This window comes from Schistocerca serialis, chromosome 3, assembly GCF_023864345.2.
Source record: "Schistocerca serialis cubense isolate TAMUIC-IGC-003099 chromosome 3, iqSchSeri2.2, whole genome shotgun sequence".
NCBI lineage: Eukaryota > Metazoa > Arthropoda > Insecta > Orthoptera > Acrididae > Schistocerca > Schistocerca serialis.
Window position 1 is genome coordinate 487611112 of NC_064640.1, and position 17943 is coordinate 487629054.

Below are 17943 nucleotides of genomic sequence, written 5' to 3' on the forward strand. Positions count from 1 at the left end.
AATGGAGGGACGAATGGAGACGTGTCGTCTTCAGCGATGAGAGTCGCTTCTGCCTTGGTGCCAATGATGGTCGTATGCGTGTTTGGCGCCGTACAGGTGAGCGCCACAGTCAGGACTGCATACGACCGAGGCACACAGGGCCAACACCCGGCATCATGGTGTGGGGAGCGATCTCCTACACTGGCCGTACACCACTGGTGATCGTCGAGGGGACACTGAATAGTGCACGGTACATCCAAACCGTCATCGAACCCATCGTTCTACCATTCCTAGACCGGCAAGGGAACTTGCTGTTCCAACAGGACAATGCACGTCCGCATGTATCCCGTGCCACCCAACGTGCTCTAGAAGGTGTAAGTCAACTACCCTGGCCAGCAAGATCTCCGGATCTGTCTCCCATTGAGCATGTTTGGGACTGGATGAAGCGTCGTCTCACGCGGTCTGCACGTCCAGCACGAACGCTGGTCCAACTGAGGCGCCAGGTGGAAATGGCATGGCAAGCCGTTCCACAGGACTACATCCAGCATCTCTACGATCGTCTCCATGGGAGAATAGCAGCCTGCATTGCTGCGAAAGGTGGATATACACTGTACTAGTGCCGACATTGTGCATGCACTGTTGCCTGTGTCTATGTGCCTGTGGTTCTGTCAGTGTGATCATGTGATGTATCTGACCCCAGGAATGTGTCAATAAAGTTTCATCTTCCTGGGACAATGAATTCACGGAGTTCCTATTTCAATTTCCAGGAGTGTATATCAAACTGTTTTATTTGAATGGTTCCTTTTATCCAAAGTACTTGCAACCTTGTGTCCCTTATATAACATGATAGTAAAGCCCTAAGTATACTAGTTTCTCCTAACTAAACACACCCTGATTCTGTATCAGAATGAGTTTCAAAGCACGTTCACCACTGTAGCATGCCCTACAGATAAAATAAATTGCTGCTTTTGATGCCTATGAGCAATGATTTCGAACTATGAGCAACAGCATCATTTAACACATTAGTGACAACTTCACGTAATAAAACTACAAATTCGTGTAGTATTTAAAACATTTAGATTTTTCAAGAATCTGTATCCAGTTGAAAACTCTTGAGATACAATTTAAAGTGTTTCTCAAGTCCTGTAACAGGATGGCAGCCAACATGAAAGTAAGTTCATTCAAAGTTTAACTGATAAATGTGTGTCTTGTTTTTACTTCCAGGCAGTGCATTCAGTTTAAAAAAAATTGTTAATTCCTGGTTAAGGAAATCAAATCCACTTGACATAACTGGTAACAACTATATAATTTAACAAATTTTCAACTGCCATGTCTATGTATGTGCTTGATTTTATGTACATACTGTAGTACAAGAAAGTCGTCCTGTCAGCATTATTGAATAAAGGGAAAAGAGCGTGGTTTAGGTGACACTACTAACAGAGACTGCGATGTATAACACCTGACCTCAGCAACAGCTGCAAAGTAACTACCTTTTGTGTTTGTTACCAATAACCATTGGGGGAGTGGAATGTGTCAGTATTTTTACTCACACAGTCCTAAAGTTAGGAGAGCAGAAATTTTATTAAGTTTGCATTACCATATTAAGAGCTACAGTAAATTAAGAGAAAAACTTGCGTTTCTGTAATGTATTGACAGCTTCAGTGGAAGCCAAGCCAAGAAACGCGTTACGTTAGCAAGTGAAATAGTTCACGAGTAAATAGCGTCGACCCCACTATGTGGCAGACAGTCAGACTACATGGATGAGACAAATTATTTATGATCACGTTTGGAACCCAGTACAGTAGCCATTCTGCACGAACCGATTAAATAGTTCCTGGATGTTTCTCGAGTGTCACAATTTAAAAAATAACTCACGCAGGAGAATCGTACAGAATTACCATCGTTTGACAGCCACAAAAATTCTCTAATGGAGGTCATGTAAGTAAACATCTCTGGTGTTAAAAGTCAACGGAACCTACTGACATCGAATAAGGCATAATGCCCTGTTTCAATTTCTTTTCAATTTTAAGTACAACATTCTTTCGCAGGTCGCATTTATCGTCAAACTTTCGTGCAGTGAACAGCCCCAGGCTACTGGGAAAAAGAGTGGGTCACTTCCGTATGTAACGAGGACCAAAGGATGTCAGTCAGCTGCAGAAAGTATGGACATATTACAAGCTCGTATCTAATGAATATCCTGGAGACAGAAAGGCGTCCCTTTCAAATGCTAAAGCGTGACGCATCGCGGATGATTACGTACAGATAGATTCTATACTGCAGTTTTCTCGAAAGCGTTTAACATCGCAAACTGTTAACAAGTCCGAGCACACAGAATAGGTTCTCAAATGTGTGAGTGGCTCGAAAAGATTTTGGTTAATAGAATGGCAAGTTCTCATTAGGGCCCAAGGGAACATCAGGACTGACAGCTCGCTGGTGCGCTGTTGTGTGTTGGACAGTGTCATCTTTGAATGATTGTAGGTGGATTAAGTATAGAATTTCTATTTGGCGTGATGAATGGCAGCTTGTTTTAAATGTGAATAAATGTGAACCAATGAAAATGGATAAGAGAAACATTCCTTCAATGTTCGAACGTATTATTAATGGTATCGATTAAATATCTATATATAACGCTACGAAACGACATGAAGTGGAACGAGCACTTAAGATAACTTGTCGGGACGGCGAATTGCTGAGCACTATCTACTGACCGAGATCTATACTAGGGTAGGACATCTATGAAAGAGACCGCGTGTAGAAAACTTGTGAGATTCTTTCTTGAATACTGCTAAACTGTTGGGATTTTCCCTTGGTCAGATTAATGGAACAGATCGAAGCACACAAGGTAGCTGCTGCTCGACTAATTGGTTCGATCAGTACGAGAGTGTTACTGAAATGTCGGCGAGCTTAGATGGGAATGTAGTTGTTGATGCAGAAGTATCACATGACACGAAAACAGTAAGTGTGTCGCATAAGAAGAATGTGACCGAACGTATTAAAAAATACATTATGACTAAGTTTCAAAGCGGTATAAATTAGACGTGTGTAGTAAGACCACCACACAATCTCATTCTCAAGTACCATTGCGTTGCAGCATGAGTAAATTACGTTTCTTTGGAATTCTTACACTAAATCACAGTCTGGTATCTGACTTCGACAGGTATATTTTTATGGTTATTCTACAGCGGCTGCCAACAAAAGTGTATAGCCCAGAAATCTTGGTAGAATGACAGTATAATTACGTGCTGGTACACAGCATCAGCAGATATGTATATAATTAGAGTTGCAATCCTCTGTGACAGGACAGCATTAGTATTGTTTGCGTTTATTGTTTTTACCAGGCCTATTAGGTTATGTAACAGGTGAGGACACCGGCAGATGTCGAGTAACTACTACGAATAGCACGGAGATTCCGTGTATTCATGTGATATAGTGTTCTGAGCATCTGACAGAATTTCAAAGTTGCCTCATTGTGGACCTCCATTTGGCCGGCTGGTCGAATAACGCAATAACCAAATTTGTGGAGCATTTGGATGTAACAGTGGTCCAATTTTGGACTGTATCGGAACGTGAGGGCAGACACACTCGTTTGCAAGGCTCCAGTCGACCATGCCTTACCATGTTACAAAGGAGGACCGCCGTATGGAGCACCAAGGACATCACATCTCCGCCTGCCATCCGAAGACAAGTAATAGAATCCCTGCAGCATTCTGTGATCCTGCACCGTTGGTTGAAGAGTAACAGAGACTGCGCTAGAGAATTACCGTCACATGAGTAAGCTGACTTTAACTGAACAACACAAAGGGCTGCGTTATGAGTTTCTCGGTCACCAGTAAGTATAGAGTTCTGATGAATGATGTCACATTATGTCAACGATGAATTGCGGCACTGCACAATCTCGGCTGACCGTCGTCGGCGAGGATGGCGGTGATCATGGGAGAGGTCCCGTATTCCAACACTTTTGAAATGCACGGGGATGTTACCGGCTACGCTGAGAAGTAATGTCGCGCAATTTTTAATATGCAAACTCTTACAGATTTTTAAATAAAACAAGTTCATTAATATTCTACATCTTTCTTCTTCATTTCTCAACATAGTCATCCTGGCGATGAACACATTTCTCCTAACGAGAGACTAGTTTATCGATGCCGTCAGTCCTCGAAGATGTTATTTAAGGTACGCAAACAGATGAAAATCGGATGGGAAAAGTCCACTCGTACTTATGGTTTCATGGTGTGGTAGGTTATCGGGTGTCAATTCAGGTTATAGTTAGTAGTGATTGAGGGAAATCTGGCGGCACAACTGTATGTCACAGACATCCTTCGTCCCTACGTGTTGCTTCTCATGTGACAGTTTCATGGTGCCATTCCTCAACATGGCACAAATGGTACAGGACTCTGTGAAATGTCTGCGTGATTTTGAGGTTCTCCTGTGGCCGTTAATAGTCTCAAATCTATCCCCGATAGAAAATGTTTGGGACCTGCTCGGACATGATGTCTTCCCCACAGGCTGTATTTGGAATATCAAGGTCGGTTACAACAGTTGGGCACCATCTTGCCTCAGAGGATGATAAGACGTCTTTATGACACCCTTATCAAGCGAATCAGTGCACTTCAAGGTCAAAGAGTGCACAACTTCAAACCGATAAGTGGTGTTATCCTGCCACTCACTACGTAAATTTGACTCGAATTTTAATAAAAATATTGACATCATACGGCGTCTCAAAACTTTGAAGTTTCGTTTCCTTTCCTCCTCTTCGTCTCTGTACTTCACTTTTCTTCATCAGGCAGTGTACTGTAAATCAATACATATGGACACTTCCTGATACCTGTCGGCTGTCGATGATTCCTGTTGCTGTTTGTCGAGTGAGTGGTCAAATGATATCACAGCAGTTCATCTTTCGAGCACGAAATGGTTCAAATAGCTCTGAGCACTATGGGACTAAATATCTGAGGTGATCAGTCCCCTACGACTTAGAAGTACTTAAACCTATCTAACCTAACGACATCACACACATCCATGCCCGAGGCCGGATTCGAACCTGCGATCGTAGCGGTCGCGCTGTTACAGACTGAAGCGCCTAGAACCGCTCGGCCACACTGGCCGGCTTTTACACACGCAGAACTAGTCTATCACGAATATGAAATTTGAGGTGGCGTAGGTTGCGCAGTGTTCAGCACACTGGGAGCAGTTGTTCCGTGTTACAAAGGAGACGTATTGAAAGGGCGGAAATAGCGGTAACTGTAATCAAGGAAGCCACAACAGACAAAAAGGTTAACTTTTTAACAGAAGACCAAGCAGAAGAAGAAAAATAGTAAATTTATGAAGCATTAGTGAAATATCAAGCAATTAATGCCAGTTGAGGTAAGTGATGCAGAGAGAAATCATTTTAGAGATCACAGAACTTTGTAGAAGTTAATGGCGTACCGCAAGGATAACTGCTTTGAAAGTTCCTCACTCTCGACAGCCAGCGGCGAGTGACACCGAAGCAGAGACGCCTCCATAAATCGGCGACCGCAGATGTTTCAGGGAGCGGTGCGTTCCGGGAAGGCGCGCATCGGACATACAGCCCGGGAGCTAGAGTACAGCGGATGCCGCTGCGTCGTTAAACTAATGACCCTGGCATTGGCCGCTATAAATTACACTGGTCCCACCGTGTTGGTCTTTTGCGACGTAAGTGCCGTTGTTAGCACGTACATTTGGAAATTTGATAACTTTAACTGCATACCGACGTCTCATTTAACACAGCGCACATTATAGGGACGTTCCACATGTGATGAAATCGTTCCTTTTTCATGCTTATGTCACATAATACCTCCCTTATATCCAGTGGAACTGAAAAAAGAGGAAAGTCGCTAAAACGAGCTATTGTAAAAACTGAAACTGTAAATTATTTGCGGGTTATTAGATTTATCACTTAGACAACGCGTTTGGCATTAGCAGAAAAAAAGCATCATGTCTCTCTAAATTATTCCTCTACTTCCGGAAAGAAATAACAGAAATTTGCTGGAAGTTGTGGAAACGGATTACATTTATAAGGGGCAGTCAAACGAAAAGTAGACAGATGGAAAAATGTGAGTAAACTGTTTATTATTTCAAAAGTAATCGCCAAAAATAAAACTTCCTAGCAGATTAAAACTGTGTGCCGGACTGAGACTCGAACTCGTGACCTTTGCGTTTCGCAGGCAAGTGCTCTACCAACTGAGCTACCCAAGTACGAAAGCGCTACTGTTTCCTCCAGAAGTGCTAACGCGCAAGTTTCGCAGGAGAGCTTTCGTGAAGTTCGGAAGGTAGGAGACGAGGTACTGGCGGAAGTAAAACTGTGAGGACGAGTCGTGAGTCGTGCTTGAGTAGCAGTTAGCCTTCAGCGGCGCAGCGGCTCGGACGGTGTTAACGTCCCTGCCGCACGTGTGCGAGAGAGGTGTTTACGGTAAGCGTGTAGCGGTGTGCCGTGGTAATACCTAGAACTAATCATGGCCTTGTCGTTCCACAAATCGACGCTGAAATTTATTTTTCGTTAACGAATATGCTCGACCGAAGGCTTACGAGATAGAACGGGACGGGGAAAAAATCGAAGCTGACGTTCTAGTGGGAATACACCTATCTATAGTCAGCAGCGTACTCTATGTCAAGCTCATTAATGAAGCGGCATGTTACGACCCACTACTCAGACACCGACAAGGACTTCGTTTCCGTCATTCGGACCGGAACGTTGGAGCGGTTACAGTTGAACACGCCGCCATGGGACTACGAACGATCCGCGTCTTTGAGCTTCCATTCGAAGTGCCAGAAGAATTTGTGATAGACGCCCTGCGTCCTTACGGAGCGATCCTATCCCATGTGGCTGAAAAATGGGCGAGTTTCGAAACGTATTCTGCCCTCAATGGCGTCAGACGAATACGTATCGAACTCCGAAAACATGTTCCGTCATACTTGTACATCGCACGTTGTATGTCTATTGTTATCTACGACGGACAACCGATGACGTGCTCTGGGTGTTGGAAGGAGGGACAGGTATGTTCTGAGTGTACTCACCGACGATTGTTACAGCTGCCACAGCATGATCCACCACTCACACCGCACCCGACTGTTCTCCCGATGACCTATGTCGCCGCATCACGCGGTGACGTAGGCCGCGAGACAGAAACGTACCGGAACCTAAAGACAGAGGCAGATGGCGGCGAGCTACGGAAGGACGACGTTGTGCTAGACCGCCTGCAGCAGTCACAGGACGCCCCCTCTTCGGTGCCGCTTGCAGCCCCTTCAAATAAGGCACTTAAAGACGTCGATAATTCGACGGCGCACGATTGTGACGTCCCCCACGAAGAACCAGAGGCCATGTTGACCTCTGATTTCGAGGCTCGGCAACGTAAATAGCCATCACCAAGACGCCGGAAGAAGTACCGCCTCACGGTGGAGAACGACCAATCTGATCCAGCAGGCTATTCTGAGGCGTGTTCGGGTACAGAGCAGACGACCATGGATACTGAAGAACTGCCTAGCGTGGATGCAAGGGCGGCCAGCGGGATTGCGACACGACCATCCTATGACGATGCCCCAGAAACAGCGGAGAAATTCGATCGACGGCAACAGTCTAGTGAGAAGGCTACGGCGCCTACAACGATGCGATGCTAGGGGACTGGTCAGAAGACCCACCCTCGTGGGGAGCAGATGGTGCTGGAGGAACTGTTCCCACATACTCTCCCGGTGTAAGGCCAGAAGAGTGCACGGAACAACGGCAGACCATATGAGAGGACGGCGGGTGGCGTTAGAAAGAAAGCAGCCTTTGTACCGAAGAATTAGAGACCTTAAGGTGCCCTATCTAAGTTGAAAGCCATGCAAGAAGCTCATCGGATAGGGTCTGTTCACATCAATATCACTGGGACGCCGGTAAAAATCAAGATGCTCAGTGACATGATAAAGCCTGCAGATTTAGACAAAGCGCTATTACAGGTCGTTCGGGTGCTTCTCCCCTCAGACCTTTACGGGTACGATATTTACTGCTCCCCCTGTGACGAGAGAGGCGTTGGCACTGCGATACTATTGAAGGAAGGTTCAAATGGTTCAAATGGCTCTGAGCACTATGGGACTTAACATCTATGGTCGTCAGTCCCCTAGAACTTAGAACTACTTAAACCTAACTAACCTAAGGACATCACACACATCCATGCCCGAGGCAGTCGCGCGGTTCCGGACTGAGCGCCTAGAACCACTAGACCACCGCGGCCGGCACAGAGCAGGTTTTTACGTCCATGAGGCTACACCGTTGTTCCGGGGACGATATGATGCTTGCATATACGGCAGAGATTTTAGTTGTGTGCTCGACAGAACGGACCAACATCCTAACTATACTCCTAGCCAAGAACTTCGGGAGCTGGTCAACGGGGTAATTGGAAGATGAACGTCTCCCACATGCGTCCATCAGAATGCTGCCGCATAGTGGAGGACGCGTGGCATAGCTTAATCCGTCGACGGAATTCTTACTGTTATATCTTACAGTGGTGGATCGAGCGCGCGAAGCCAGTTTTACGGAGAACTTTAATAGGTTATGGGAAGGAGGTTTGTCAATGGAAGCGCACGACCACTGACTTTTACTTTACGGCCCTCCGGGAGCTGTTCGCTCAGCCACCTACACCAGAACGCCAGACGGCCGTCCACCGAGTCAAGGCGAAGCTGGCACAACTTGCGGCGCTAAGGATGGCGGGTACGATGATACGCGCGAGGTCGCAGGATTGCCTGCCCAACGAGGTTCCTTTGATACATTAAGTGATAAAGGAAATAAGAAGAAGACGAAGGACGTTAATTCATGAGATCGATCTCGGCGATGGCCGTCGTTTTTCTACACAAAGGGGCATAGCACAGGCGTCCACGGATCATTTTAACAGATTCTACGCTAGCGACGGGGAAGAGATCCCACACACGACGCGTGCAAACGGGGAAGCGGACGTGGTATTTGAAATTACGTGTGAGGAGCCGGAGGAAGCGGTTACACGAGGTGCCTCTAACAAGTCCCCAGTACCAGACGGATTCCCATTGGAATTATACCGTGCTTTTGTGACCATTATGATACCGATGTGGTTATGCATGTTTATGAGCTTCTGTGGCAAGAATTACCGGCTCCCATCAAATTCTCAGAAGGCCTCATGATCCCGATACTCAAGCCCCGTGGTGGCAAACGGCGTTGATTATCGCCCCTTGACCCTTCTTAATAGTGACTACAAGATCTTTACACACATACTGGGCGGCCGTATCAAAACGTCGCTTTCGCATCGAATACATGCCGATCAGACTTGTCTTGGCGGCATCGGTAATATTCACTCAGCCTTGGAGACTATCGTGACGTCGTCTCCTTCGCGGCTGCATACCGCCTCCAGGGGGGCACTGGTTGCTGTAGATTTCGATAATGCTTTTGATCAAGTGGATGATGTGTACCTCGCGACGGTGGTGAATAGGATGTGTGTCTTACCATTGTTGACCACTGCAGTGATGCGGCTGTTGCACGGCGCCACATCAGCGATGGTGATCAACGGAGGGTGAACAGAGTTTTTTAAGAGCTTAAGATCACTCAGACAGGGTTGTCCCTTGAAGATCCTCCTGTATGCGATCGCCTTAGAACCGTGCCTCGCAGGCCTCCGTAGCCGTCTTATCGGGATCTCCCTGCGGCATCTATCATTCAAATGTAGAGCATATGGGGATAATATTGTGTTCCTCATCCGGTATGAGGGGATGACTTAATCAGCACTGTATTGGCTACAGACATATGGGATGGTTGCTGGCAGCGACGTCAACTTCCGAAAATCACAATTCATGCATGTGGGGCGTGGACTAGAACCAGGAACGATAGGACCCTTATCCTTGGTGCAAACTCTTCGATGTTTGGGTATCACGTTTCATAAGTAGTCAGCGGGAACGACTGCGGACAACTACCGTCGGATGTTGCTCAGAGCCGGCCGCCGTGGCCGAGCGGTTCTAGGTGCTACAGTCAGGAACCACCTCCGGTCGCAGGTTCGAATCCTGCCTCGGGCATGGATGTGTGTGATGTCCTTAGGTTAGTTAGGTTTACGTAATTCTAAGTTCTAGGGGACTGATGACTTCAGAAGTTAAGTCCTATAGTGCTCAGAGCCATTTTAACCATTTTTTTGTTGTAGCTCAGAGTCCGCATGTCAGTACGAGTAAACACCCTACGGCCGATGGATACGCTGCAACGAGTGTCACTCGTCAAGCTTTATCTTGCTCGCATGATGTGCCACCTGACACACCTTCTCCCCTTGACTCGCACGATGGCTATGAGGACTCAGCCGGCTTTTGGGTACTATGTAAGCCTGGGACAGCTCTTTAAGAGACAGTACAACACGCCTACCCTCCCAGCGCGAGAAGGGGCGTTGGTTTAGTGAAAGGGCACGAGGAGGCGCTTGCGATATATATTAGTACTAAGCTAAAACCGTGGCGCAACAGGAATCACTTACGGGAACGACCGTCGAAGAACTAGTACCAACATCGTATCTTCCCCCGGTCAGTTCCGGCCAATCGGGCATATATCACCCCCGTTAACGTATGTATGCACGTTCATCGTTGAACACAGTTATGTTCGAGAGCGTTTACCGACGTCTCGACAGTCGACATGGAAGGACGTGTACCATCTGCTTCTTCGGCAGATCGCCCGGAACAGGGTGGAATGGAAACATCCAGCCGTTAATTGGCACTTGGTGTGGCACAAGGTACACCACCCTCTCCTACCTACAACAGTCAGGTCAACATAGTACATTGTAGTGAACCAGAAATACCCAACGAATGACAAAAGCTACCCAATACATTTGGCGGAATCGCCCATGTGTCAACAATGCGTCATGCTGGATACCGACAGCCACCAGCTGGTCTGCGATGAGGCGTTGGCTGTCTGGACTCTAGCGAGGACGTTAATAGCGTTCATGCGGCGCGCTATATGCAGCAATATCTTCCGGCTTAGTACTTTCCAAGAGGAAAGGGATTTTCCGCGTTACAAGACGAACGCAGTGGCGTGGATCACAGGTATGACGGTCCATTACATACATAGAGACACACGTCTGAACGTACTGGATTACTGGCAATAATTGCAAGATGGACACACAAAACTCTTACGCCTACGAAAGTCCAAGGACTGGTATGCCAATTCCCTAGGAACAGTTTTTGCGGACCCGCCATACACTAGGGGTGTGCCGAGTGCGCATAGATGAGCGGCGGTGCTGTCGCTGTGAAACCGAAACAGTAAAGTGATCAGGTAGCCCCACTTTGACTTTGTTGTTATTTCATGCTGCGTGGTAGGACGGCAGCGAGGTTGCTTCCAGGACAGTTATAAGTATAAACACGTATTATGGTCTTGTGAATAATAAATGTTTGTGTTTCTCCTACCTTACTTTAAAAAAGAAAAAAATAGAGCGTCTGTCATGTAAGCAGGAGATCCCGGTTTAAGAAAAAATGTTGGTAGAGCAGTTGCCCATCAAAGGTCCCGAGTTTGAGTCTCGGTCCGGCACACAGTCTTAGTCGGCCAGAAAGTTTCGTATGAGGGCACATTCCACTACAGAGTGAAAATTTCAATCACCATAAATGTTAACACATTTATCTCACTGTAAGACATGACGGTCAATGCCTTCAGGGAAAATATTTGAGGTTTCCTACGAAACCATGATGGTGCCGAGGCGTGTGTCTCTTCATTCGAAGCAAATCGAAAGGCACGACTGTTTTTCTTCATGCCTCCAAAAATATGGAAATCGTATGGGGAGAGACCGAACCTGTATTGAGGATGTGTAAGGGCTTCCCAGAAACTTCTGCAGCGTACTCGAAACAAGCTCGGCAACATATAAACGGACACGCAAGCCTTTTTCCATGAAGGCAAATACCGCCTTGTGTCACAGTAGGATAGATGTTTTAAGAGTTATGGCGATCACTTTCGAAATAATTAATAGTTCAGTCCATGTTTTCTATCTGTCTCGGTTTCATTTGACTGTCCCTTATAGGAACTGTGCATTTATTAGGATATACGTAGACGACTTCACCTTTTACAAACGCCTTGTTGTTAATGACACTAAAGCATTTAGCGAACAATATGACGCATTCGACTTGCATTGGACTCGTATTCGGATATAGCAGTGCTCTAATCTTTACCGGCACTCTCCTAAGCTGATGGGGCAAATAGCGAAAGGTTTCTTTGGAATGACCACAGCTGATATTCTTCCGGATCATAATACAATCCTAATTTTCTCTCCGTCTTTACTGTCCTGATTGTCGATGGAACGTAAATTCTTAAGCTTCTGTCATTACTTTTATTAAAAGTTTCTTTGTAAAGCTGTCAGGAGCTGTAGAATAAAAAAACATTTTTCTTGTTTCATTTTATATTCATTGACAAACAGTCTCCCACTTAACAGCTCCCTGGCTTTGACTACTGCTCCAGTGGTCGAATTGACATTCACGCATTTTTTCTCATGTGATATCAAAGCCAGTAAGGCGTATTTGTTCATCAACACCAGTTCTGACTCGTAAAGTGAACAGTCTAATTCATTTAATTTGTCAGCCTGTTTCGGCCGAAGTGGCCGAGCGGTTCTAGGCGCTACAGTCTGGAACCGCGCGACCGCTACGTCGCAGGTTCGAATCCTGCCTCGGACATGGATGTGTGTGATGCCCTTAGGTTAGTTAGGTTTAAGTAGTTCTGAGTTCTAAGGGACTTATGACCTCAGCAGTTGAGTCCTATAGTGCTCAGAGCCATTTGAACCATTTGTCCGCCTGTTTATAACACGTAAGGAAATTGGAAATTTATGGTAAGATCTTATGGGACCTAAGTACTCTGGTCATCGGTCCCGAAGCTAACGCACTACTTAATTTAATTTAAACTAACTTACGCTAAGGACGACACACACACCCATGCCCGAGGGAGGACTGGAACCTCCGACGGGGGGAGCCGCGCGAATGGTGACAAGCGCCTCAGACTTAACACGTAAGGTTGAAACCGTTATAGGTTTACAATGTAGACATTTGTTTCTTCCGCACATGTCCACTAGTAATGCGTAGGAACGCCGAAACGAAAAAGTGGTCAGTGCAGAAATATTTCTGATGCGGATCTGTATTGTTGTACCACACGACAATGGCTAGAATGTCGAAACAGACCTATAGTGAATGTTAGTAAATATTTTATTTTGAGGGCTGTTTGGTGCCACCCCGGTACTACTGTGTGTGTGTGTGTGTTTTTTTTTTTAGTTAATACATACCGGGTGATCAAAGTGTCAGTATAAATTTGAAAACTGAACAAATCACTGAATAATGATGATAGAGAGGTACAAATTGACACACATGCTTGTAATGACATAGGGTTTCATTAGAAGCAAAAAAATACAAACGTTCAAAAAATGTCAAACATATGGCGCTTCATCAGAATAGCATTAATTAGCCTAACAAAGTAAAACAAAGCTAAGATGATGTTCTTTACAGGAAATGCTCAATATGTCCACCATCATTCCTCAACAATAGCTGTAGTTGAGGAATAATGTTGTGAACAGCGCTGTAAAGTATGTAAAGTATGGTGAGACATTGGCGTCGGATGTTGTCTTTCAGCATCCCTAGAGATGTCGGTCGATGACGATACGCTTGCGACTTCAGGTAACCCTAAAGCCAATAACCGCACGGACTGAGGTCTGGGGACCTGGGAGGACAAGCATGACGAAAGTGGCGGCTGAGCACACGATCATCACCAAACGACCCGAGCAAGAGATCTTTCTCGCGGCTAGCAATAATTTGTTTTTTTTTTATTTTGTTTCCAATAAAATACCATGTCATTCCAAGCATGTGTGTAAATTTTTACCTCTCTATCTACATCATTCCGTCATTTATTAAGTTTTCAAATTTATACTGATTTTTTGATCACCCGGTACATCACGCAATTTACAATTAACAGCAATCCTTCAGTTGCTTTGAAAAGGTTTTAAGAAGGGAGCATTTCAAGAGACTTTCACACCGAAATAAGGAGTCCGAATGCAGAGTTTTCCGATTATAGGTTAAATTAGAATTCACATTCACATGTAGGATGCCTTATTGTTCCTTTTTGTATATTTTTGTCAGAATGTTCCAATAAACGGTTCTTCTGAGTCACAGCCCTCAGGTCTGTGAATGGCCGTTTTGCCAGATCTATGATGGGAAGCAACGCTGTGACCAATAGTAAGGCTAGATGGAGGAAAGAAAAACTATCGAGAAAAAGGGAAAGAAATTAAAGTAACAGACCGCAGCATGCAACAGATCAGATTCCAAATCTACTTCTGGAACCGGTTTTCATTTATCACCACGTATTCAAGTTATTGCTGTTAACATTTTTGCCAAATTCCGTTTGATATTTAATGTGAATGATTAAAGAAAAATTAAAATGGGCTTCGTGAACATTTTTTAAATGGCTCCAAAGTGAAGATATTGACCGTAGCCTCTTAGCACGGTTTTATTATATCTTACTATTTCGTAACGATGTTCAGCACTGAATTACTGTCACCTGACACCCAGGATTGCGTATCATTCGTCTAAATAAATTTCAGAAACCGCCAAGGTACAGTTTGCAGTCACAGCATCGCCAACAAATTTAAGTATACCTATCATAGACGAAGATAAGCTCCTCCATCCTATTACACTCACTCTCTGTACTTCGTTGTGACTGATTATTTTTCATTTTGCCATATTTAGTTGGCATTGTGTCACATAAGAATCTTATCATTTGATTTTTACACATTTCCGTCACTTCCATTAACGAATATATCTCCTAAATTCTAGAGGTCTTATTGACTTAGGCAGCATACTGTATAATAATACTTTCGTGCTTCTTTCCAGTGGTAGCATTTGCAACACCGTATTCATCTGTTTCCTATTTCTCTCCGCTCCCCTAAAAATTATTGTCGGTTGCTTCAAACGGACTGAGAGGAAGATGTCTTGTTCTAATCAAAGTGAACGAGAGTCTTCGGCTGTAACTAAGTACCGTATGTGGTCTCTGTGGCAACTATTTTGGTCCCATTTTGCCATATAGAAGCGGCAACGACAGAGACTGTTATGTTGAGCATCTTAGCGATTTCCTTCATTTGGAAATTTGTTGTAAGGTCTTATGGGGCCAAACTGCTGAGTCCATCGTTCCCTAAGCTTACACACTACTGAATCAAACTTAAACTAAATGACGCAAAGGACAGCACACACACACCCATGCCCGAGGGAGGACTCGGACCTCCGACGGGGGGAGCCGCGCGAATCGTGACAAGACGCCTCAGCCGGCCTGAGTGGCCGGGCGGTTCTAGGCGCTACAGCTATTGGTTGGTTGGTTGTGTTGGGGAAGGAGACCAGACAGCGAGGTCATCGGTCTCATCGGATTAGGGAAGGACAGGGAAGGAAGTCGGCCGTGCCCTTTGAAAGGAACCATCCCGGCATTTGCCTGGAGCGATTGAGGGAAATAACGCAAAACCTAAATCAGGATGGCCGGACGCGGGATTGAACCGTCGTCCTCCCGAATGCGAGTCCAGTGTCTAACCATTGCGCCACCTCACTCGGTGACTCTAGGCGCTACAGTCTGCAACTGCGCGACCGCTACGGTCGCAGGTTCGAATCCTGCCTCGGTCAGGGATGTGTGTGATGTCCTTAAGTTAGTTAGGTTTAAGTAGTTCTAAGTTCTAAGGGACTGATGACCTCAGATGTTAAGTCCCATAGTGCTCACAGCCATTTGAACAATTTGAACAAGACGCCTCATACCGCGCGGCTATCCAGCGTGACATTTCCCTCATAGAATCGTGACTACCCCAAAGCATGTGTAGCAGTGCCGTAGCGATGAATGATAACCAGTTTTATACAGAAGACGTAACGTGATTCGCATGTGACGTCTCTTAAAATTCGCTCTAGGTACCTGTGTAATACTCTGAGTTAACGTGACAATATTTGTATGACTTCCAGTGATGGAGCAGATTGGTTCAAATTCCGACACGCCATTAATATTTAGGATTTCCTTACTTTCCCTAACTGCTTAACGTCAACTACGTAATGGCTCCTGTAAAAACCTAACAGCCTAGTCGTCAACGGAATGTTAAAGCCTAATATTGATTTATGCATTATAAGCGACGATAAGCAAATGTTATCTATAACCTAAATTACCGTACACTGCCGTAGACTATCGTAAGTTAGGGTAGACTTCCGTAGTTTTCCTAGTAGTCTCGGTCAGTTAATATCTTAACAGCATTACCTTTGAGTTAGGTGTTTTGCATACCTTTCGGACGTTACCTCTTTTCGATCTCTCTATTTGCCTGTGCGATTTCCGCTAGAAACCGGAAGCAGCGTACCGCCTAGGATTGAGTTAGGATGTGTAAAGTGCCATGTAACTTACGTAGCATTTTTGTTCTACGTAATTATCTTCCAGTCTGTTAGTTAAAAATAATCAGTATTTATAGCAAAACTGAAACTACCAACGTTTAGTTCGGGTTTTATTCGAAAACTGCTGATCTGTTACGTTAAACAGAGGGATGTTGTACTAAAAATAAAAAACATCCATTTATCATATAGCTCTATAAAATGCAGTGCTCTCAAAAAACCCAAACAAAAAAACACATACAGCAAAACAAAAACTTATCAGAAATCGCTTCATTACTTGCTCGATCCGTTATTTGTAAATAACTGACACACTTATCAATAATAACAGGAAATTCTTCCCAAGTTACGCGATCAACTAATTTTTATTGCCTGTAATATACAATTTATATTTTGTAAGGATATGAAATACACAATAGACTATCAATGAACGATATGAGTTTTTAATTAGTGCAAGACAAACAAACAAACAAAAAACGTAGAGAAGTAGTCGGCTCCCAGTTTCGCTCACGCACTTATTTGTGTTTCTTTCTCTATCGATGCTACCAGTACCACTATTTATGTAGTATACCAAAACTACTGAATCGTTGTTTTGGTAGAGTGCAACTCCACCTATCACTATCATTTAGGAAATTTTCAAACAGTTAATATATTTATTTGGAAACGTTCTGTCTTTATGACCATTATTTACTTTCGATCACTTGTCATTTCTTAAACGTGCCATGGAATATTGGCAGAACAGGAAAGCTGCTATTGATATGAGACACTTTAGCTTTCCTAACATGTTTCAGGCAACCTCAGAATTGAACCACTGCACTGCGATCAGTGTTGCACGTGTATCTGATATCCTTAGATAACGCGTTTTTATGCCACACGGTATGGTCGCTCTAGATTCATATTTACCTAAAGCGATATGCACTCATCACTTATCGCAATGATGATACCGCCATGTAACGTTTGGGAGTATCCAATGTACGTCGTTCCCAAACCTGATATGTCATGTGTAACTATCTGAAATGTACCTCCTTGATGCTTTGTTGGCGCGTTGATACAGACTACGTGTCCACTTTACATAGCCTAAACGGATCCGTTGTTTAAGTACCACCTCAAAGGGCAGGGCTTCCCAAGTAATCCTGATTACCGGTCGCCCCTCGGTTGCGCAGTCATTAGCCAATGTTGGCGGAAGTAGGTAATATCCTGCGTGCCAGGAATAACTGCATCGATGCAGTTACCGATAGCGTGCAGCCTCATGTTTACTGCTCTTCGTCGTGTTTGATTCCTCATGGCAGCAGCGGCGCGGTGTAAACCGATTTACTGCTCACGTCTACTGGCGCGGCAAAACAGTCTGTCGGCGATGTAGCAGTAATGACGCAGCGAGCGCGCATATAAAGAGAAGCAGGTAACGTTCTAGCACTCTGAGCTCAACGTGATTCGTATTAATTCTGTTTCCAATTACAGATCGTTTTTCTAGATGATTAATATGCTTAATTTTGTCATCTGCCAGGATATTTTAGTGCCTCTGGTTTTGTGTATGTTCTACATAGCTGCTTTATAAAGGCTTTCCAGAGTTATTCAAATGAATTTTACTGTGACACAGCTCTCGATAACGGTTTAGAACTATGT